This window comes from Pinus tabuliformis, chromosome 3_2, assembly GCF_031772625.1.
Source record: "Pinus tabuliformis cultivar Carrire ecotype Pingquan chromosome 3_2, CPIR1, whole genome shotgun sequence".
In the NCBI taxonomy this organism is placed as follows: Eukaryota; Viridiplantae; Streptophyta; class Pinopsida; order Pinales; family Pinaceae; genus Pinus; species Pinus tabuliformis.
This window is the reverse complement of record NC_142302.1, coordinates 710165928-710185348: the sequence shown is the minus strand read 5'-3', so window position 1 is coordinate 710185348 and position 19421 is coordinate 710165928. Positions and strand designations below refer to the sequence as shown.

Below are 19421 nucleotides of genomic sequence, written 5' to 3'. Positions count from 1 at the left end.
GGTCCGCGCACTGAACTATGGACTTCTACCCTAGGCCTCTGCGCACTCAGCTGCAAAGCCTCTACCTACACTAAGACCCGAAACACTTAGACTTCTCTACCAAGACTCTTCACTTCATTCTTCGCTAAATACTTAAGACTACTTAGAGCTTACTTACTTAGCTCCTTTTTATACAATCCCATGGTCTGCGGACCATGGGTGGATCTTTACAGCCGACTTTACACTTTACAAAATAAGGGCGGATAACCCTTTATGACTCATGACACCTTTGCGCTCCGCGACCACAAAATGCGGAGACTTTACAACTTTATTACAAAATTGACCCAAAACATGGGCTTTTAGCCCCAAAACTGTCCTTGGGGGAACCCATTCCCAACAACCATATTTCCTTATTTGAAGGCCTTCCATATTACCATATGACATGCATATAGAGTGTATAATAGTTGCAGTAGTTTATGGGCTCATATTGGTAATCCATACAATTTTTGTAGCTGGGAAATTAGTTTTCCATATTGACCATTGTTTTCATTCACAAAACCCAATGAGCAACTAAATATCTCTCCTTTGCTTATATTGTCTTGAATTAAATATAGCAAGTAGGCATTATAATGTCCCCATTTTGGAAGAAAGAACCCACAATCTCCCCATGTATTGAAAGTGCTTCTCTTAAATGGAAAAGACTAATTCCACATGGAATATACTCAATATGAGCTGATCTTTCTCTCCCAAGAATTATATTCAGTTATTTAACTTGATTTAATTACTTTTGCTTCCTAGCTAGTTCATCTTTCTTTTCTTTTCCCAACTTTTTGATGGTTTCCTCAAATAAATATTAACACTTTGTAACATGAAAATCACCAATTGAGCTACCCCCGTGGGCTATATATACTTATTATTATTAACATGGTATATGCTATATATTTATTTTACATTTTGCCAAGTGTAATATTTATGCCGGAGACATTTTTCACTACAAGGTTCGGATGGGCAAATACTGTTCACCCCAACCAATAGAATGTCTTCATTTTCGTCATCCTCCATGCAATTAAAATTTGACACTTGGCTTTGTCACCGTTTACCTCCGGGCTTTGTCACCGTTTGCCTCCGTTTTCACTGCGGGGTTGCTAGAGAATGGAGATGCCAGGCAGAATAAATTTGATTGCAGTTGTAGTAGTAGTTGTGATGGTTGCACAATTGGTAGCAATAATATGTTGTAATATTGTGGGTGTGGCCGATGTGGAATTTCCAAGGGAGGCGCTTCCCATGGAGTCCAGATATCTGAGTATAGAGGGAAAGAAAGGCGCTCGGATGTTTTATGCATACTACAAGGCCATCTCACCCCCAACTAAGCAACAAAAGTCTTCAAAAATCCCCACATTTCAAAAAATGATTTGTAGTTGTCACGTCCTCCCTTAGGTCCAAGTATCACTTGTTTGAGCGCAGGAGCTATTTGTAGAAGGCAATGTAGCAAACAAAGTTCCCTTGTATCATGTTTGTTGATCTCTATCTCAGCAAATTGAAGATTAACAAGTGGATAGGTAAAAAAATGTAGAATTGGATCTCCCTCTGCCTCCTCCTGCATAACATCCCAAAAAATCAAATATGTACTTCAACATAATCAAATATGTACTTCAGCATAAGCTGATGGTATTATCGAATACCATATGCATATAGATAGAGATATTAAATGACATCTAAATAAGGAAGAATTCTCAAACACAATAGCATTTATTCTCTTACCAAAATCAACTTTCCACGCAGGTGTAAACGCTCAAGGTTTGGAAGCTTCGAGAGCAGGTTGAGGAGAGGAACAACAATCCCATTTTCCTCATGATCTTCATTCCCAAGATGGAATACAAGCACTTTCAATGATCTCAATGTTCCTACTAATTCAAGAAATCTATCTGCAGAGAAATTATATTCTCTAGAGAAGCTTGAATGCAATCTCAACTCAGTCAAATTGCTACTAGGCTCCATGTGGAGCCTTTTGATCGTTGAGGAAATATCACAAAATTCCATTCCATTCAATCTCAAGTCTTTAACAGACATTTTTGCCTTCAAAGTTCTAAGTTTAGGGCAATTGACTGTCAATGGTTGTGGCCTATCGAACTGTAGAACTAAATCTCTTAGGTTGAGAGCGGAGATGACTGGATTTTGCAGGCCAACGCAATCCATAAAGTTGAATTTACGAAGAAGAGGGCAATGTAAAAGCAAGCGGGCTAAAGAGTCATCTGTCATTGTGGTATGGCGTAAGGTGCACTTAGTGAGATGCCTGAATCCGGAAAAATCAGTTGGAAAAGTGGTGAGAATACAATTCCACAATGTGAACATAGTGAGACGAGTGCATGAGAAAAGGGAAGGTGGCGGGGTTTCCATTTGGAAGGAATAATGGAGAAAGAGGCGTTTAACATTCTTCGTGGCAACACACCGCAGCCATTTTGATATGTTTTCAGGTGTAAACCGCTGCAGGGCAATAAAGGAAACGAGGCCCCATGGATCACCAAGGGAAATGGAGAGAACAAAAGAATTGAGATAATGAATGCAACCTCAGTATGTCAAATATTCTATTTTCAATGGTTGACTATAAGCAAATATCGAAACCCCAATGTAGATGAGGCGCTGAAATGAGATGATAGGGAGAGAGAATGAGATCGGGGATTTCTGTGTAAGGGAATCGCCAATGCTTTGAGAGCATGAAGAATTCGATTGCGTCTCTCATGGGGAGCTTAGACGGGATGAGGGAAAGGATGTTGTTGGGAAGTTCAAATAATCTATCCACAACCATGAACATCACTGTAAAAATGGGGTAATCTCCCTGGTCAAAAATGGAATATAGAGGGATTGGATCAAACTTGTCCTCAAGTGAAGCGGAAGGTTAGTGGAAATTAGGTGTGAGAAACAATCTAATTTCAAAATGCAGAGGAATGAGAAAAATATTTATGCCGGAAGAATTTTTCACTAGGGGGTTTGGGTGGGCAAACACTGTTCGCCCCAACCAATAGAATGTCTTCATTTTCTTCATCCTCCCTGCAATTAAAATTTGACACTTGGTTTTGTCATTGCTTGTCTCTGTCACCGTTTTCCTCCATCACTGTTTGCCTCCATCACCGTTTGCCTCTGTTTTCTTGTTGCGACCATCCCGATTTGTTGCAACGCTCGTTCTTCCCACCATAATTTCATTCAACGCCTATTTAATGATCTTCTCCGACTGGTTGTCCAATGTTGGTTGCCTCGTCCAATAGTAATATGCTCAGATTCTTTTGAAATCCCTCGTTATTGCAATCAACTGCTTTTCCCCTCCTAATAATTGTAGTCCTCTATCTCCCCAGTTTGCTTCGTATCCCTCACTCAAAATAGCTGCACAGTTTCACTATCCCAACTCAGTGTCTTAATTTATTACATAAACAATACCTTTCAATTTCAGCTAATTCATTATTCCTAATTTATTGCATAGGCATGAATCTATTTCTGCTAGAACAATTGAAGTATTTACTTGATGAAGTCGTGAGCATTTACAACCTTTGCAACTTTGAGCAATTCCACCTCAGTTGCATTGTATTTTCCATAAAGAATGTTGACTTGAATGCTTCCAACGAAGAAGGTGGGTTCCTAACCTATTAGAGCTGTAAGTATTCTCAAACTCTTCAAGTTTAACTTCATGATGTTTATGCCATTGATCCTCATCATCCCTTTTAATTGGTAGTAGAATCTCTTAATTAATCCAATGTCGGTAGACTTTCCTGATCCACTTAATTTTTCGAACCAGAGCCATATTTTTCCTTTATTCATAAGTAGAAGTCTTAAAGATGATCACATTTGGATGAGATGGGTAAGTGAAGTCCACATTTCTCAAATCCATGTTCCCTTCTATCTTATCCACTATCTTGCCCTTCTCATCATCTGGATTTATGCAGATCTCTCTATCGAGGATGTCGGACATGGATTTGAATGTATCAAATCCTTTAACGATGTCGTTTCTCATACTCCCTGAGTCTACTATCACTTTCTCAGTGCTCATCAACATGAAGAACATTGGAAAAAGAGCTTTGGAGGTGATATATCCTTTGAAAACAAGGTGCCCTCCATACCAAAAATCTAAAGTCGTACTGCATGTTGTTAGACATTAAGAAATTCTCAGTAGTATTCCTTCAAACAAAGATTGTTTGAAATTGTCTCTTTGAGGGCCTTCTTATGTCTTTTTGAAGAGAAAAATAATCTTGTCATGTGAAGAGAAGGCACTAATAGTGATGGTTAGCAATAACCTCTTCCTCCAGTTGACTACCCTGATATTGAGCTTTTTGAGCCTTCAGAGACATGGTCTTCAACATAACCTTTTTGGTGTAATAACATAATATTACCAGAGGTTGCGCTGTTATTATTAAAATTGCAAGACACCATGCTATAATCAAACCCAACCTGAAGGCGACTGCCACAACCGACACAATTTGTACAGGTAATGATATACGATCTCCGACCAGAGATCTCACCTGTATCACAAAAGCACATTCGAGCGTTCGAGTTGTTAGAAAATTGTACCACGATTAGATATGGGCAAGAAACATTCAAAGCACACAGTTGCACTAGAATTCTTGTCCTTATCGAACCACCCAACCTCGAAAGTAAGAATCCTAGATAGCATCCGCTCAACCATTTCAATTGCAGCGCTTTAGTGCTCACTCCATCAAACATAATCTCTCTAGCTTGGGGATCTAGAATCTCTCTATCAACGCCACAACTGTAGATTTCCCTGACCCACTTCCTCCCACCAACGCAACGATCGTACTAGTGGGAATGGTTAGACAAAAGTTGCGAAATATCTTGGTCTCCGATCGAGATGGATATGCAAATTCAACATTTCTAAATTCAATTTCACCTCTAACCTCCTGCAATATTTCTCCATTTAAATCATCTGAATCAATGATGGGTTCTTTGTCAATCATCTCAAAGATGCATTTACCAACAACCCGTGCTTCTGAAAAAGATCTGAGATTCAGAAGTGCAATTCCTAGACATCTGCAAAGATATCAATTATTCCATAAATTATGTTTGAGATCCTTGGAGAAATTATAGAAGCAATCAAAAGAGAAAAATTGACAGGGACAAAGAAATTACAAGCCACCCCGCAGTAGAGAAACTGAACTTATGAAAATCTTCCCTCCTATTGCGCCATGATGCATAATCAATCTACTACCATACCATGCGTTAAACGCTCAAATACTGAAGGTGACTCCTCCCCTTCCTACTGCCAACCCTTTGACAAGACCTTGTTTCAGCCCAAGCTTTACAGTTCCATTGAGCGCATCGAAGAACTTGGCCATTGTCCTCTCCTCTCCAACAAAATAAATGTCCGTTCTGATCGATGACACAGTTTGCTCTGCAATATTCCCAGCTACGTTATAGGCTTCATTCAACTTGAGAGAAGTCCCCACCAAAATCCGTCCATACATTAATCCTGGAATGATCAACAAGATCACGAAAGGAAATGACACTATTGTCAGTCTCCATGTCAAGTAGAATCTCACAAAATAAGTCCCCACGAACATAGACATATTCATGATGAAGCAGGGTATCTGAAGATGGATAGGAGAATTAGTAAAACCAATTTTTAGGTTTAAAAGAGACAAAAATCATGTAGAGAGAAAAAAAACAAAATCTTGAAGAGTGGGAACAAGACAAATTCGCTGAGAGAGAGACAGACCAACATACCTTTTCAGCGAAGAATCCCTCGTCGTGCCTCAATACCACCTTCAAATATTTTCTGCGCATCCGAGATACTTGTCTGCGCATTGTAGTAAAGTAAAAAAATGTTGTGTCAATTGAGTCGTATGTTTTTTATTTAAATGCAATAAAATAATAAAATAATTATATGTTAGGTTACACATATAGACATCGCTTAATTATTCTATGTTTTTTTTTCCATCATAATCCAATGATACAAACTTTGGCGAGATTGTATTTTTTTATTGTTTAAAATGCATAAATGGATTCAATGCCCTTAAAAACCTCAAAAACACTCAGATTGCGGAAATTACAAATCTCAAACTTGCCATTTCAACAAATCCTTGTTGGATTTCATCCAAAATTAATTAGAAACTATTCTAGAAAAATGACAAAAATATAGAAGAGTTAAACTACGCGTAAAATATATATTGTATAATGGCATATATCTCAACATTTCAAATCCAATAGTATTGATTTCAACATTTCATATCACTGGCTTGTATTTCAACTTAGCCTATAGAGCATATGCTTTAGATCCAAAAATGTATATTCCAATATATATAACATTTATTATTTTATTATTGTATGTATAGTGTTTGTCAAATCTTCAATTCATATTTATTCATAAATGAAAAAGTAGATCTATGCAGAAAGTTAATGGAGGAGATTCAAAATAATAAGGGGAAGTTATAAAGCTAAAACCTTCAGTAAAGGAATAGTAGCGTTAAAAGAATTTAGATTACATTAATAGTTCAATGAAGAGTGTAATGCAATAAGATAAATATATTTAAAAGACAATAGCAAAGAGAATGTCACTTTATTCCATACAATTATGAAGAAGTGAAAAGTATAAATGTAAACATATGAGGTTGAGACAACCAGAAATGTTGAAGATGGCAAAGGAAAACTTGTAATTTTTTTTGGAGGGAATTATGAAGCCCAAATGAAGGGGTAGCTAATGGTATTACATTGACTTGGTGATTATTTCAACAAAACTTTAGATGAAAATCTAGCAAAGAGAGAAACTATTCAAAATCAACACAAAGAAAAAAAACCTCCACAAAAGAGGACGAGAAAAAAGTTAGATAATGATATCACATTGATTCTAATCGATTTGGCAAATGAAGTGGGCATGAGATTTGGCAATGATAGTTCAAGCAAAACCTTAATCTCCAATCGTAAAATAAAGATAATAGGAAGAATGGGGCCAATTAAGTACTCCAAGAACATTGAACCCTTGACGAGAGATGGAGGCTTGGAATCATTTATAAAAGGAGCTTTTGAAACACCATCATGTGTGTGTATGACAATGTCTATAGTGACTAACTCATAGTAATGGATTCCATGGAATTCTTGTCCGTTATGATGATGGACCATCGATGGAGAAGCATTTTACGATCTTTTTCATAGTTCCACCCATAAAAAGAAAAAGAAAAAAATATGTGCAAATTCATGGTTGCACCACTTACAAGTATTTCATACAACACATTTCACAATGATGCATATAAGTGAGAATCAATAACCCCTATGTAATTCCCCGTGTGTATTTGCTTACCTCACTATTGATTATCTATGTGATTCATCTTTGGGCTAACAAATTCTTCAAATTCATCTAGTCACTCTTGATAGTAAGCACTTAAATGCAAGTTACACACTTGCACCACCCTAACCACATCACTATTACCATTGTTTGCAAGCCTTCCACATAATAAAACATCTCCCTTGACACGACCCCCTTTGATCGCAAGGACTAGAGTGGTTCCTGAGGTTTGGAGGTTAGAAAGTTCTTTCCCTTCGGTGTGGCATCGTGCACCACATAAGACAACATCAAAGATGTAGCCTAACATGTCAAACAAGGAGACAGTTTCCTTCCACATTCCCCACTCCTATCGACGTTCCTTTGCACCTCTCAGTGCAATTGCTGGTAAATAAATAACTAACATACATGAGATGGTATGAATATAAATTTCTTTTTGAGTTTATAGTAGACGGTTCAATCCTTCTTTACATATTTTGTGATTAATTTTTTTTTTCTTATTTTAGTTACCTTTTAACAAATAACATTTGTGTATTTAGTATTTATGTATTTTCAAACTTCTTTGGTAGGGACTAAGATACCATGCAATATTTGTCTAAATTTCTTTTAATGTAGTATGCATATTATTATACCTCACTCTAACATGATATATTGTAATCACTACTAGGTCAATTAACTTTGACTTTTAATTAATTGGTTGGAATTTCACAAGAATTTATAAAGTTTACTATAATTTTTACAAAATTTAAATATTAAATTGAATATTTTGAGAATTAAAAAATAATTTGTAATTTTTTTAAATGTAAACTTTTTTCTTCTTCTAATTGGCTAATGTACACTAATTGACTATTTTACCTAGTTTAAAATTGAATAGTCAAATATGAAAATTATATTAAAAAATAAAAATAAAAAACTAAAAAAACTTTCTAATCACCAAGTGTCCTCATAATTAATTATCATTACGACATCACCCTGCCATGCATCAAATACATATCAATGATATACTTTAGGTGTCATTTAAATCAATATCAGGTGAGTGTTGTATCTTTCGAATTCCAATTTATCACGATTACATAGAGTTAGGCGGTACTATTTGAGCCCATGATCTGACAATAGACATCAAGCCAAATGTCGTATGAGATTGTGAAGCAAGTTCTAGCACATTAACTTCTTGGTTCTCTACATTATTCATTAAATAAGTTTCCAATTCTGACACATAAAGTTCTAGGTTCTATAGCCGTAGTCTAACGACGTTGTTTTTTTGCCTTGAAAGTTATGGAAATTCCGGTCATATTTTGAAAAAATCCGACAAGGATTTTTGTAAATCCAAGTTACAATTGTTAAACTTCAAAATTTTAGGTGCCCTAGACGTTTTTGATGGTGCTAAATCCATTTCCACCATCTAAAACATGATTCAAACACTACCTTACAAGACTTTTTGAAATTATTTTGCTCAGATTCCGACCACTTTTGGCCGTCTACGTAATTCCTCCGCCTCCATAAACAACTTTGATTCTATATAATAATTCATTAATTCAATTGAGCCAGACATAAAGCAATTCCCTTTTCGATGAAAAATATTTTTTTTATAAAGCATCTTTTATAATACCACCAACTCTGCGAATCTAATCACTCATGACTCTCACACGAATGAAATCAAAGATATATGGGTAACGCAGAACGCCTACCGAGTAGTAACAAACCTATGAGCATATTTAAATGTATAAATAATTTATTAAAAAATTTGCAAACTTACTTCTCCCATTTCGAAGATCATTACATTAAAGGAAATCGATGTCCAATCTTCATGATGTATAAAAATTTATAAAGAAGAAAAAGCATTAATTTTCATGATCTTTATAGTGATACACGAAAAGATATGGTTGATATAGACATTTATAAAGAAGCAAAATCATTCATTTTCATGATCTTCATGATGATACAGGAAAAGATATGGTTGACATAGACATTAATTTTACAGTGGCATCTGATTATTTGTAGAGTGTAAATATGTTTATCTTCACAATAATAAATCCCTAGAATAAAACAAATTAATAAAATCCAAATAATGCAAAAAGCAAGGAAATTAAACCAAGTGAAATGATCCCATATCAGATAGTTTCTAATTTTCTCTATGAACACGCTATAACATCGAGTCCCTAATATTTTATCTAACTTTGTCAAACCTGTAAGTGAACTCTAATTTTGGATTGCAATATCAAAGTGGAAGGCTATTCTATTTTAAATTGTTTTGAAAAGTTTGCATATGTAGATTCTGTGTTTGTGGATTGATAATGTCAATAATATTCAAATTTTAATTTTAATTGTGAAGACACACTTTATAGGCCCTATTTTTCCTATAATATATCTAGTAATTTTAGAAATATGTACAAAGGTGTAATATGTGATGTGCAGATTGGTATGATATACAAATAAAAAGAAAAAAATGGGTTGGGTTTTTAATATTTTGTTTTTAAGGTTAATGAGTTTTTAAGTTTACTTAATTCATGGAGTTTATTAGAAAATGTTGCTTAAGCTTAAAATTAAGAAAATCCCGCAATTGAAATATTGAACAAAAGACATTTTTTTTAATAGGATCATAGAAGTATTATCCAAAGAACAAGTGAATACACTTTTTGGTGCATCTCATCAACCAGTGTTGTTCTTAATGTGTAAACCCCCAATTTCCTATTTTGAGGTATCCCCACGATTGAGGTATCCCAATTTCCTATTAATGTTCCTTGATTCAATGTTAAACATTCATACAACACGCTCATGAGACTACTTAGAAAAGGACTTGGCCATGCTAAGGTCTTCTTATAAAAAAATAAAAGTCTTATGGTGTCAAAGTCATAATTGGTGCAAACTATAATGGTCTCGCTAAGGGAACAACCAGAGGTGAACCGGTTAGTTCCTCTACCATAATTGCCATGTGTAAGGTAAGTGGGTTTGATTATGGGTGTCCATGTGTACATATGCTAGTTATCTTTAATAATGGATTTTTACAACTGAATCAACCTCAATCGATTAGGAATTCCTAGCAAACGTTTTGTTAGGTAACGGTAAGATTATTAAAGCGAGAACAAGGGAAAGCAAACCCTTTAGTATTATGTTTCTTCACTTGACACAACAATTAGTACTTTCATTTGTCTAGCACTTCACTAATAGATTCTTCCATTCAAGAATATGACCCATTTTTACAATGATAACAAGGATAATTTCATGATTGTAGAAGTCAAGTAAACCTGCATCTTTGTCACTCTCTCAAACTGGGGCAATAATTTTGAAGTTTAGATTGATGTAGATTAGTTCTATAACAAACCTTGTATAAAATGCAAGTAAATTATATAACAAACCTTTTGTAAAATGCAAATAAATCGTTTAACATTTTCATGATTGTTATCACTATCATTGTGATAGAGATAGAAAGAAAATAATTACTTGAGTTGATTAAATAAATATTTATAAAAAAAATTGAAAAATAACCATTTTAAATTAGTATATAATTTTGATGATTTAAAAAGTTATTAAATATATATATATATATATATTAAACAAATATTTAATATTAAATTTAATACAAAGAGATAGGAGAATATACAAAATCACTTATTTTATGTCGATTCCACTCCAATCAGCATGGTTTAGACCACTCAATCGAATCAAATTAACTAATGAATTGGTGCTCACTTGTTTATGACTTCTACTTGAAATATTTTTATGTGCTATATTAACACATATTTAGAATTTTCAAATTGAATGTACATATTTCTTTTTTTAAGGGTGGTTCATGGACACTAGGTAGCCACTACAACCACGGTAAAAAACCAAACAGATCAACCGAAGGGATCTACCCATAGGCCAAACAAGCAAGGCCTAACCCCAAGGGCGTTGAGGAAATTTGACCCTGTGACCTCCCAACTGGTGAGGTACTTAGCAACAGGGACTCGACCAACTAAGATAACCCTTAGGGCTTGAATGTACATATTTCATTAAATTTTATGTTAGGTATTTAATGTAGTTTGAAAAGTCATTGTGTAGAAGCTTGGAATATTCATGGCGTAATACACAATATTAAGGGTAAGATTTGTCCTTGTTACCTCATCCTCATTTTCAAATTAGTTTTTTTTTTTACGAAGTAGTGACCATTTTTTAATTCATTAATGTCCATGGTTGTAGAAATTAACACAATTTATTAATTAATTGTGCATTAACAAATTTAATTTTGAATTTATTTGAGAAGGAATTTAATCTTTTAGTGATATTTTTTGAGAAATTTTATTGATTATCATTAATTATTTAATTTTTGAGAAATTATTTATGCTTGTAAAATTCAACTAGTAAAAAATTCCAAAGAGTATATATATCTACATCTTTTATATATCTTTCAATGCTTATAGTTTAACCAAAATCATTAACAACGTGTATTGCATATTGGGGGAATTGTTGCAATAAGGCTTTTATCAATGAAACTATGCCAAGTACCCAAATTTCTTCTTTAAAAAGGTGGTTGATAGCTCTATTTCTTATTAAAAAGGTGGATGATAGCTCTATTTCTTATTAATGATTATGTGATATTAAATAAGAGAGTGGAATATGTTATTTACACATTTGAATATTGCTTGATTACAAGAAGTTTTAGCTGAGTAATGTACCTTTGCATTGTTGACTTTCATTTAGGGCATTCTCAGTGGCTTAATCAAGGAATATACTATCATGGAACATCAGGTACACAAAATTTTAGTGAGATTTAAAATGTCGATTTCTTTGCAATGTTTGCATAATTTTTTGTTCTCTACTTACCTATAAAGAAACAAGAAACCAAAAAAAAAACGTATAGTATCTTTTTTTATTTGCTTTCTACCACAATAAATGTGAAAGTGGCAATCAAACTAGTACAATCACACCATAAATAACTTAAAAGCATAATAGTAACTATAATGAAACATTTTAACAAGGAAATTATCGACTTAGAAAAAAAATGAAAATGGATGACAATAACCCCATACTTGATATCGATGTTATTCTAGAAAACTATAGCTTATTTCACTTTAAAAACTTCTTATACATTGTAAGATATTTTTTATTTAATGAATTGGAAGTATTATTTCACTAAAGATACACATCTAAAGAAATAAGAGGTGTAATAGAACACTATATGGCTTATTTGGAAAAAGGAGATGATGAAGCATTGACATCTTACCAAGTTGAGTTGAAAAGCTTCCCCTTGATGAAAATGCACAAAATTAGCAACCCAAATGTGTATTTGAAAACGATGTCTAAGTCAACATCAATTCATATAGATGCTCAAGATAGGGTTCATAGATCCTCAAGATATGGGTCTATGGGGACTCACTTTTTACATACATTAAGCCTTAAATTGGATAAAAATACGAATAATGGTTTGGTTCAAAAATGAGGGAAAGAGCTATTTACATTTCAATGTAGACTTATCTACATATTCATATGGCATATTGTTCCATAATGACAACCCACTAGTAGGACATTTTGAGTCACTACTTCACAAAAGAAACAATAATAGCTCATGTAATCATAGTGAAAACAATGTTGACGATGTAGACATGTTGCAAAGTACATATGGCGAGATTTGTTTTAAAAACATATGTGACTTGCAAAAAAATGAGTATAGTGTATCTTGTCTAAAACTTTTTGTTTCTCAAACTTTTTGCAATGTAATAATGTGTTGACGATGTTGGATCTACCAACATTCAATGGATCACCCCGGTATGAAGTCCCAACTAGACCTCACAAAATTTGGTGTGGGAGTCTCATCCGGTACGATGGCCTGATTGCCATTATCTTAAGGATTTTCCTTAGCTCTTTCTTGTCAGCACAGCAGAGTGGTCTGCTTTGTCTTCAAGAAGTGAGGTTCACGTGCCTGGTGAGTGTAAGTGATCTAGGTGGTTCCAAACACATTCAGAAGTCCAAGAGGACTCAGAAAGGCTCAAACAACAAAGTGTTTGTATTGTGCTTGAACTAGGTTTATGTTGAATATCTCGTCATCATGATCGCAGTGGTTCGAGCGGTTCGTCAAACCGAGTTCGTATGCGAAAGTTATAACTCTTCAAAGTTTGATAAGACAAGGAAAAAATGGGGCGCACAGCATGCCACATGGCATCCCAGTCAGCGTGTGGATTATGTGGTGATTGAGTGACCACTAAATCATCGACACATGGTGTGCTAGCATTTGCTCCTCACCCTGCACAAAATGACAAGAAAATAAATTTAATATCCCATAACAAATCTTTAAAAAATATATATTATTATATAAAAAATCATATGAAAACAAAACTATATAATAACCAAATTCATTCTATATATTAACAAAAAAAACAAAAGTTAACATATCAAAAAGGTTATATAATCCCTCCATCTAATGCACTACGGAGGGTTTGACCACCACACCTCCTGCTTATAATTCAGATTTTATACCAATCAATCTACAATGGATTTAATGGAGTATTTGCCCACTTATTGATATATAAACCCAGCATTTCCCCAGTGCGTCAGGTATGGAGGAGCAAGGAGCAAGCATGGAAACTGAGGCAGAATTTTTAATTAATTTATTTGCAGGTGGAACCATGAACTTGAGAAAAACACAAGCGGACCATGATTAGGCGAAATTCTCAAGAGGCTGAAATTTTTACAGTGTCCAAATTGGACAAATTTTATGTCGATCTTACACCTCTCAATGACACGAACCTGATGGCATAGTCAAAATTTTGATCTGAGCAGCAAATTTTCAGAGGACCCGGATGAGGAAATCTTTAAGGAATCTAGGGGGAATCTAAAAGATTCCTTAAGCCCCAGATTTCCACTTTCTAAGAATTCTGAAATTTGACAGTCGATTTTGCACTATTCGACGCCGCAAATCTGATGGTGTATTCAGATTTTCCATTTGCTCATTTTTTTTTAGGAATTTTTCTAAGTGGAGTGCAGGTGTCAACATTCATATGCAAGTAGCCATTTCCATGGGATCCGACGCCGCGAGATTGATGGTATGACCAACCTCAGCAGTTTGACATTCTTTTCTTCAGATGGCCTCAAGATGTGAGGTATATACAGTGTGTTCATGTACTTCTTTTTGCTATGCATTGTGTTGCACAGATCCCTGTTTGATGTTTGATGTGGGATCTTGTTTTCATACTTGTTTCATGATTCCTACTTGATGTGATGCAGAATCATTTGTGGGATGTACTTGTTGTCATGATTCGTCATGTTTTATTTGAGATCCCTTTGTTGTCATGTTGATGGGATACTCATGTTGTTGCCATGTATGTTTGCATTAAGATCCCTTTTATGCCATGTTGGCAGGATGCTCATTATCATCATGCATGAGTTTAGGTCATACTGATAGGAGTCATTTTTGAATGAGAGTTCTTACAGCGGAACATCGCTTGGAGACACTCCTACATGAGGGCATTTTTCTTGTATGATAGCGACATCACCTCTTATGTACATCATCACTATTGACAGCACTTAACGTAGCGGCCTACACCATCTTGACACCAGGGCCCAAAGACATAGTCCCTCCTGGACGAACTCCATTATCAACGTCTTGTATTTTATGTTGCTGATAATTTCCATGTTCCTTGTTCTTTACAGCATGCACATGTATTCATATATGTTCTTTTAAAAATGCAATTTAACACATCACCAAAGTAAAAGGTCTTGGAAGGGTCCTTTGTCACACCCGGACCCAGATCAGTAAGGTTCAATTGTGTCAATGGTTCTTTCACTGTCGAGGGAGAGGGTGAGAGTGAGTTTCAAGTCGATTGGGAGTAGTACCAATGTTGCTAGAAACACACAACACAACAGGATGTACAAAAATTCTGGCGGAGTAGTCCACACAGATGCGACAATCACAACACACAAGGGAAGATACACATATAACACTTAGTGGATTAGTCCACACGAGTGAAACGGTTGTTTACAGCAAATTTTATGCGAAAGGTCTGTCTGATGTCCGGGAGAGTAGTCTATACGGGTGAGACAACGTTAATAACATGTACAACATATTTCCATTGATAGGTTATGTATTACAACAAGTGAAATAGTTCAAATGTACAACACAGGTTAAAGAAACATGCATCACAAGTGTTAAATATTAGTCTTACAATAGTTACAATACATGTGCAAAAACATGTTGGCCTGTTAGCAAGCTTCTGAATTAAATGAAAGTTCCAAGACACATTGTTACACCATACAACACTAACCCCGTGTGAGGGGCGTTGGAGCCATTGCTTACTCCTCAAAGAAAAGATTACAGACTCTCTTGGCCATGTGGGAGGAGCTGAGGTGAAAATTCCTTTCCATGTACAAATGAGGGGGTATTTATAGCGAAGGGTAAAACTGACCCCTTGTGGTTGTTTGGCTACCCTCATAGCTGTTTGACTTCCATGACTTTTCAACTCTACATGACTCTTTGTACAACAAGTGGGTCTCTTGGACGTCCACGTTACATTACATCGATTGACAGTATGGCCCACAATAGAGATGTGGACAACATGACTCATGACAAGACTCGACATGATAATGCTGGTACACTCATGTTGTTGTTGGTTTGCATATCGAGTTGCAGTGTTGTTGGGTGATGGATGTCTTCATGGTGTGTCACAACTTCACCTCCACATGGAAAAGTGCACGGAGTCTTCGATGGTTGTTGGTTCGCTTGATGTTGCTTTGGCGCGTTGCTCCTTGCTTGTATATCGGAAGGCTTGAAAGGCTCATATGTTCGCAAAAGATGCATGCTCATCCGTTCATCCGTCCACGAGCACATGTTGCATGTTTGCTAATCCGTCCGTCCGCGAACACATCTTTGCATGATCATCCGTCCGCGAGCACATCTCTTCACATGCACTATTCTTTCATCCGTTGGTGAACCTATTCTTTTGCATGTGCTCCCTTCGTTCATCCCATTCATCGTCGTGCCATGTTTGTTGGTGTAGATGTATCTACAGTCACTCATGACGAGACGACATCAAATCCAAAAACCTCCTAATATACCATGACACATGATCATTTCGGATGCAGGTGACCAGGAGAGGCAACAAGGTTGTGAGGCAGGATGATGGCTCCGGGCACTGCTGATGAAAACTACACAAGATTCACTGGGTGATGAAGATGGAAATCTGAGACAACTGTGACTGTCCGTGAGGTCTGGCTCGACTGGAAGGCAAAAATGCGCAAATTTTGGGAGGAACAGTCCAGGCTGCGAAAAGGTAGGGTAGAAAAAATCTACGCATTTTCCGGAACAAGCGAGCAGCAAGTGTTTGACAACAAAATTTGCACAATTTTCTGGAGGAACAAGTTGGGCTGCATGGAGGATCAACAGGCAGAAATTGAGCAATTTTTTGGAGGAGCAGGCGGGGAGCTTGGCAGCCAAAACTGCACAATTCCTGGAGGGCACTGGAAGTTGGCTCCTGGGTAACTAGCAACAAAAACTGTGTAATTCCTGGAGGGAATTGGCAATTGACTGCTGGATCATTGGCAGGAAAAAATGCGCAATTCCTAGAGGGAACTGGAAGTCAACTGTTGGGGTTTGACAGCAAAAATTGCGCAATTCCTGGAGGGAACTGGCAGTCTGCTGCTGGGAGATGCTGGCGGGGAAAACTTTGTTGAGGCTGGGAGGCTGGCTTGCTATTCACCTCTGTGCAATTTCTGAGCTAAGAGGACTGTTGGGCAGCAGAGGGCTTTCTCATGAAAACTGCACAATTTTTTGGATGAGCAGTCTGTTGATTGTCGGGAGGACTAGCTGGAAATTACGCTATTTTATGAGGGAGACAGGGATGGGCACTGGGTGTCTGTCCCACTTGTCTACGCATTTTTCTCAGTCAATAGAGCAGGCAAGGTCAGTAGCCTCTATGCAATTTTTTAGGGGAGTCAGTGCCGGGGTGGCTACCGGGTCGAACTCTCTGGATGGCCAGCATGAAGGTTGATTGAATTTGTTGCGGGTAGCGCAGTTTGAAATGACTTGCTCGGTGCTTCTGTGTTGTTTTGGGTGATAGTCGATCGAGTCGATGGTGGGGTGATGGTCTGGTTATCAGAGGGGAGTCCGGTCGTCAGAACTTCAGCAAAATGACTAAGTGTAAACGAGTGAAATATGCAAATGTGATCTTACAAACACACACCAACATGACTTGATGACGAGACGACTCAATCCATCCGGATGCACATGCTCAACATGACTGATCAACGGTGTAAGCGACAAGCACGACACTTGTCATTGATCGTTGATCGACCATGACGACGCTTGTGCGATAGTGAATGTGACTTCATGTGTGTGCGCGACAGATGTTTTCATAGTGAACACAACGAATACACACGAAGTGAAGACTTGGAGAATGACCAGAACATGGTTGCAAGCATGACTTAGACATCAACATGCAAACACTTGGGTGAAATGAACAAGCAAGGTGGATGTGAAGACTCACACGAGCTCGTGGAGTGAACTCGAGTGTGTTCAACCATCAAGTGTAACTCTCAAGGGAGGCTCCAAAATTGGATGCAGGCCAAAATTTTGGAGCGTGGTTGTAGCCGCTACAACACTTGGTGATGCACTGGTAGAACTCCAGCTTCTCTGTTTTGGTTCATTGATTGCATAGGGCCTTGGTCTTTCGGGGAGTATTGAATCGTTGTGCTGGTTACTTTGGCTTCCCCACTTACCCCATGGAGATACATGGTTCACCTTTTTCCAACTCAGTCAAGCACAATCAAAAGTTCAGCGTGATCACAGTGTTTCGAATCTGGGAAGGGTAGTTTAGCTCGCGAGTTGAAGATTTTCAGAGTATAAGTTTTCATCTCTGGTGTTGCTTCGCTGCCAGCAGGCCTGGGTAGTAACCCGACGGAGTCATGCAAGAACACACACAATGCTCCACTGCCAGCGAGACTGGTCCATACCTCGGTGGAGTTGCATGCTTCACCTCTCTGCACAAGAAGCCTTTCTCTTTTTTCGCCTTTGTATTTTTCAAGAGGACTGTGCATAGGTACTTATTTATCTTTTGGGGCGGAAGAGGGATCCCAACTTATTAAGAAAAGAAGAGGTTGTTCCTTTAGAGAAGCATGTAAGACCTCTGACATAGGTTTTCTCGTTTATATTTTCCCCTTCTCTATTTCTACTCATTGAATGAGCTTGAACACACAGAGCAGAAGGTCGAGTACAGGCATGAGGGCTTCCCAGTGTGGACACAGGCTCATGGTTGGACCAAAAATCCCCTTGCAGACGGTTCATATTTTCCTTCAAGACTTCATTGGCCGAAGGTTATAACCACGCACAAAGAATACAGACACAAGACTGGCCAAGTGCTGCAGTGTCACAAGTCTCCTCAATTTCAGCCACATACTCTTATTCAAAATCCAGAACGTAGTAGTTGGCAACACTTATTTCTAGAAACAAAAATAGTAAAATACCAATCAAACAAAACAAACGTAAACAAAAATAGTAAGAAGAACAAACCAAGTAAAAATAAAGATAATAAGCAAAGAAAAAAGGATGAAAACAACAAGCAACAAGCAGAGTATGTACACGGAATGGGTGCGGCCCGGCCTACTAAAAGTAATGCTTGAGATCATGGCCATTGAAAGGAAGGTTATCAATCCTCCCATCAAGTGATTGCAAATGATACGTGTGTGGGCCGAGCTTCTCATGGACCAGTGTAAGTCCACTGGGCTCTGCTACCGGAACTTGGTGGCATTCCAAAAGACCTTTAAGTGAAGACAACACCACTGCTTCAGGTATTGCATGCAACATAGGCTTGGATAATGGTACGAGGTAGTTGTTTTTATTCCAGGAACGGTTCAAGTTTCTGAAATCAATGCATAAGCATATTTTCTCAGATTTCTTACGTGCAGAATTTAAATTAGAAAACCAAGTATGATGACGAACTTTGCAAGTAATCCAATCATCCAAAATGTTAGTCAATTTTTTTATGTATAAGGAGTTCAAACAACATATGTGTTTTACCTGGTCTTTGTTGCAATGGCTTGTCTCCTCCTTTACCTGGAATCCTGTGTTGAATTGCTTGCATGTAGTGTGTACTCAAGTCATCATCTGCTCGTGTAGACCCATCCCAGTACTGTTTGGTCAAGCGGTCAAAGATTTATCGTTGTTGCGGTGTGTAGCTTGTACCGAGATTGGTTATCT

The 19421-nt window shown here is 37.0% G+C and overlaps 1 pseudogene; it reads right to left on the bottom strand.

Moving 5' to 3' along the window:
- Positions 1-4709: 4709 nt before the first annotated feature.
- LOC149182624 (ABC transporter B family member 16 pseudogene) lies at positions 4710-5787 on the bottom strand (annotated as a pseudogene).
- Between the last annotated feature and the right edge of the window lie 13634 nt (positions 5788-19421).